The sequence below is a fragment of the Aquarana catesbeiana genome, linkage group LG10 (assembly GCF_042186555.1).
Source record: "Aquarana catesbeiana isolate 2022-GZ linkage group LG10, ASM4218655v1, whole genome shotgun sequence".
Classification (NCBI taxonomy): Eukaryota; Metazoa; Chordata; class Amphibia; order Anura; family Ranidae; genus Aquarana; species Aquarana catesbeiana.
The window spans coordinates 130690411-130696473 of record NC_133333.1 but is presented as its reverse complement, the minus strand read 5'-3'; positions in this window follow the sequence as shown (position 1 = coordinate 130696473).

Here is a 6063-nt window from a genome sequence, read left to right as displayed (position 1 = left end):
TGTAGGCCTGCTTCACACTCTGCTCGGTGCTGCCTGATCAACAGCTCTTCCCTGCCTTGTTCCTGTTTCCTGTATCTGTGCTTTGATCTCCTGACAACCCGGCTTGTTTCCTGGATTCCTCTGAACTCTGCCCGCACCTGACCTCTGCCTGTTTTGACCACTCTTCTGCCTGCTCCATTGTACCTTGTTGCCTGCCTGTTGCCGAACCCAGCTTGCACCCGGACTTCCCTGCTCTGCTCCTGCTCAGCACCTGTTGCCAGTGTTCTCGATTTCTGCCTGCTGTTTGAAGTTCACTTCTCTTCCGGCATCTGGACTCCTGCACCAGGCTCCCATACCACTCCGCACTCCTGTGCTTCATGTATACTCTACCAGGGGCCGCAAGTCAGACGCGGAAGGGAGACTACCCTCTGCCCAAGTGGCCTCACCGGTTTGGTAAGTAGAGGTCTGACAGCGAGAGTGAAAGAAAGTAAATGGAGTAGCCTCAGGACCCTTTGAGATGCACAAACACACTAGGCATGGGTGCCCCCCTGTCCCTGCTGCTGTTTGTTCTGTCACTTGAACCATTATTGGCTTGCATTAGACAGAATTCAGACATCATGGGTATTAAGAGGAGGAACACAAACTGGCGGCCTATGCCGATATTTTATTTATCATATCCAACCCCAGGATAACCCTCCCTAACTTAATGAAAGCTCTAAAAACATATGGAGAGTTATCAAACTTTAAGATGAACCCATCCAAATCCGAGATCCTTAATATTAACATACGAAAGCAGAAGGAACAGGTAATCCAAATGGAGTTCTCTTTTATTTGGAATAGAAAAGAGTTAAAATACTTAGGGGTAAAGATAACACCATCCATTGAAACATATCAAACGAACTACATCATGTTATTGAACAATATTAAATTAGAATTAAACAAAATAGCATCAAGACATGTATCTTGGATCGGTAGGGTTAACATCTTTAAAATGGGGATATTGCCAAAAATAACGTATAAGATGCAAAGGCTACCGAGCCCTCTCCCACAGGTATACTTTAAAACATTAAAAACATTACTCTCAAAGTTTATTTGGCAGAAGAAGAAGCCGCGTATTAGCATGACAGTACTGACCAGGGAAAAGGGGCAGGGGGGCCTGGGGGTACCCGACCTTCACGGGTGATAGAATGGGCAAAAAATAATAAAGAAAAAAGATGGGTTAATTTAGAAAGTACATGTAGTAAAGTTTCACTAGGGAAAATAATATGGATACCCGCACAACAGAGAATTGAACGAGGACACACACAGTATGACACATAAAGCACTTGCAATTTGGGACATGATCCACAAAAGGGAAAAATGGGGATTTAATTCACCACTGATACCATTAAAAGACATATTATTTTACACCTGGAATAGGAAGATTGTTTGGAAACTGGATTGAGGATAATAATGCACAATTAAAGGATGTAATGGAGAAGGCGAAAATTCGCACTTTTGAAGATTTAAAATATAAAAAGAACTTAATAGTGATAGATGGGTGGCGGTATTCCCAGCTCATAGAGACATTACCCCAACCAATTAGATCTGAAGAGAACTTACTCCAGCTGGAGAGCTGTGTATAGGAACAGGTAAAAAGAGGGGGATATCAAGGATATATAAAATATTGATGGATGTGAAGGGGCTGGGAATGCTGCCATTTATCAGAAAATGGGAAGAAGAATTGGGATCATGAGTGAATCATGCAGAAATAGGAAAAATAATGAGGATGGCGCATACTTCATCAATAGACTATAATGATATAGAAATGAATTATAAATGTTTGGCACAGTGGTACATAACCCCAGATAAGGCACATAAATTTCAAAGGGAAGTTTCACAACTATGTTGGAGGGGGTGTAAGGAATTAGGTACTATGTCCCACATTTGACCTGCCCAAAAATAAAAAAATACTAGAGAGAGGTACTGCAAATAATAAAAAATATAACAAAGAAATATTGGAGGACCCGTGGGGGTGTTTGTTTCATGGAATCCAAATGCCAACTAAACTTTACATGAGAACACTGGTTCCACACTTATTAAACGCAGCCAAAAGTCTAATTCCCAAACAGTGGCAAGAACTAGAAAGCCCTACGATGAGGAGCTGGTGTATTAAAGTAAATGATACCTACCATTCAGAGTACCTAAGGTTTAGCGGTGAAGAGGGATGGGAAGGGTTTGAAGAGAAATGAAGAGACTTGGTAAACTTTAGGCAGACACTAAGCTTTGCTGAAAAGATGGGGACACAATGAAGGGGTGAGAAAGGGAGTGGTTAGGCGCACTGGAAAAGTAAGCCCAGAGAGGATTGAGAGGGGGGGGTTGGTAGGGGTGGGGGAGGGAGGGGGGATTTATACTGATATATATATATATATATATATATATATATATATATATATATATATATACAAGAAGTAATGTATATTAGAGAAATGTTCTTGATTATTTATGTATTTATCAGTTTTTAAAGAAATGTAATAAAGATATAAAGGAAAAAAGAAAAAAAAATCACACTTGTTTAACATTAATAAGAAAGGTAAACAGAGTAAACATAGTCAAAACATAGCCAGAGTGCAGGAACCGGAACGGATAGTCAGACAAGCCAAAACATCAGGGAGCCGGAGAACAGCGTAGTAGAACAACAAGCAGGAACTAGAGACAGAAGGAATGTCAGCCAAGCAAGTCTTTAACAGGAACACAGGAGAGCTTCTCTAGAGATGTGACCAAGGGGAAGGCAGAGATCATCTGGGTGGCGTAAGTAGTCAGGACTGACGAGCAGGATATCATCAACAGGTGAGTCTGTTGATGGAGCTGGCAATTAGCTGACAGCTGATCGGCCAGCTCAGAGAAGGAAGGGTTGAGCCCAGCCCTGACAAACCCCCACGCCATTTTTTTTTTAAATTTTGGTGCGGGGTTCCCCTTAAAATCCATACCAGACCTAAAAGGCCTGGTATGGATTTTAGGGGGAAACCCGCATCATTTTTTAAAAAAATGGCGCAGAGTTTGCCTTAACCACTTCAATACACTATATTATATATACTATATATACTGCCTGACTATAGATTCTACACTGAATCTCTAATCTACACTAAATGCAGAGTATATACTAGGCCAGTGATGGTGAACCTTGGCACTCCAGATGTTTTTGAACTACATTTCCCATGATGCTCTTACACTCTGCAGTGTAGTTGAGCATCATGGGAAATGTAGTTCCAAAACATCTGGAGTGCCAAGGTTCGCCATCACTGTACTAGGCTGTATATATATATATATATATATATATATATATATATATCAAATACACTGCCTGTACTGACTGCATATAGATTCTACACTGAATATCTAATCTACGCTAAATGCAGAGTATATATATCAAATATCATATCATATATATATATATATATATATATATATATATCAAATACACTGCCTGCATGCCACTAAGCTGACTAATCTCTCTTCATTCATTACATTATATGGCCGCCATGTAAGCAGCAGCCTTATATAGTGTGGGGCGTGGACTTAGCCCCCTGAGCCATGATTGGCCAAAGGCACCCTGCCTTTGACCAATTATGGCTCTCTCAGCAGAGCACACTGTAATTGGCCAAAGCATGCAGGTCAGGTGCATGCTTTGGCCAATCATCATACAGCAATGCACTGCAAACTCGCAGTGCATTACGGGGCATTCCGCGGCGTTAGAATTTCCCGCAAATGCCCCATATGTTCGGTTCATTCTAGAACAAACGAACACCCGATGTTCGAGTCGAACAGACGTTTGACTCGAACCACGGGCTCATCCCTAATGACCACCAAAATGTTACTATAGCATTTTCATTACCAATGCAAAGGGGGGAATGTGGCAGTGGGCGAAGATGGCTGAATTTGAACAAAATGGTTGCTTCTGATAAAATGTTCTTATTTGTAAAAAGTTCTAAGTAAGATTTTAGGCATGTACGTGTGATGAACAGATAGTTAAGAAATTCCAAACGCTTGCATCTAACCCCCCTTCCTCACCTTCTTTTTTCATATGAAGCCAGAAAGCACAGCAGCTTGGTAGCTGATAAAATAGACAGATAGCTGAGAAACTGCAGATGTTATTTACTAACAGGCTTTTTAGAGGCTTACAATATGTTTTAGGAATGTCTATGCAATTGATGAATTTTCCCATTATACTACAACCTTTTGTTTGTAATCCCCCTGCCCCACGACCCCCTTGTACTTACCCGAGTCCCATCTCGATCCAGCGATGTGCATGAGAGCAGCGGCTCTCACGGGTCTCTCTCCTGATTGGCTCCTGCTGCTGTCAATCACAGCCAGTGAGACAATGAGGAGAGAGTGGAGGACGGGCCCCAGACTTGCTATTGGGGGCACTTGGCAGATGGGAAGGACCAGGACTGCCAGTGGGGGAAAAGAAGAGGATTGGGGCTGCTCTGTGCAAAACCATTGCACAGAGCAGGTAAGTATGTTTGTTATTTAAAAAAAAAAACTTTATTTTAGAATCACTTTAAAGGATGTGCATCCTGACACATGTGAACATATGTTGATGTGTGTTATGGCAAGTGCAGACATTCAATGCAAAGTGTGATGCAAAGCATGCTGAAATTTTGTACTGAATGTCAGTATGTATTATAACACATCAGAGTGCATTGAGGAATGCTGTGCGAAGTGCATTGCAACACCAGTTGACATTTTGATAAGTTTCTATTTATTCCAGTGGAAAACTCATCAGGGTGGAAAGTGCATAGGTGTGAACCTAGCCTCAGAAGTCTATGGACCCGTCACGTGCAGGCTGGTGTCTATTTTGCTGAGCGGTGAGGGGGTGAGGCGATGTGTGGTGTCATTGCCACATGCCTTGTCCCATACCGCCATCTTTGTTCAAGTCATGGGCACTGGCTGTCTCTTTCTGGTCTATGCAGCCCAACCCCTTAAAGATGTCTGCCATGCCACAGCCCTTCAATGACCTCTACTATGTCCACAGCTCCTTAATGACATGTGCCAGGCCCGCAGCCCCCTAATGACGTGTGCCAGGCCCGCAGCCCCCTAATGACGTGTGCCAGGCCCCCAGCCCCCTAATGACGTGTGCCAGGCCCGCAGCCCCCTAATGATCTGTGCCGGGCCCGCAGCCCCCTAATGATGTGTGCCGGGCCTGCAGCCCCCTAATGATGTGGGCCGGGCCTGCAGCCCCTTAATGCCGTCTGCCATGTCCGCAGCCCCTTAATGATGTCTGCCATACTCACAGCCCCTAATAAAGTCTGCAATGCCCACAGCCCCTTAATGATGTCTGCCGTGCCCGTAGCCCCTCATTGACCTCTACCATGCCCACAGCCCCTTAATGACGTGTGCCAGGTCCGCAGCCCCTTAATGGCGTCTGCCATGCCTGCAGCCCCTTAATGACATCTGCCACGGCTGCAGCACCTTAATGATGTCTGCCAGGCCTGCAGCCCCCTGATGACATGTGACAGGCCCGGAGCCCCTAAATGACATGTGCCAGGCCCCTTAGTGATGTTTGCCTGGCCTACAGCCCTTTAATGATGTGTACCAAGCCCGTGGCTCCTTAATAACGTGTGCAAGGCCCGCAGCCCCCTAATGAGGTGTGCCAGGGCCACAGCTCCCTAATGAAGTGTGCCAGGGCCACAGCCCCCTAATGATGTGTGCCAGGGCCGCAACCCCTTTATGACGTGTGCCAGAACCACTGTGCATGGAAAGTGATGGGTCCAGGGAAATATGACGTACTGATCCCAAGGGCTTCAGAGTAGAGAGGACACCATTCCTGCCTAGGCATGAATGTTGGGACATTTAGATTCTGGGGAGGGGAGGGTTGAGGAGAGTGGGCACCCAGGGTATAAGGGTATGTTTTAAGGCTCCGTTCCCATCTGTGTATTCTGGGAATACGTGCAGAAATGTGCATTTCCAGAATGTGTGAAAAACAAGTGTCATGCTTGTGATGTCATTAATTGTTATTGACACCCCAAATGCAGGAAACAAATGCGTGTTTACTTTAGCTGAGTGCAAAAATATGCAACAATTGTGGTAAAAATGCACAATCGA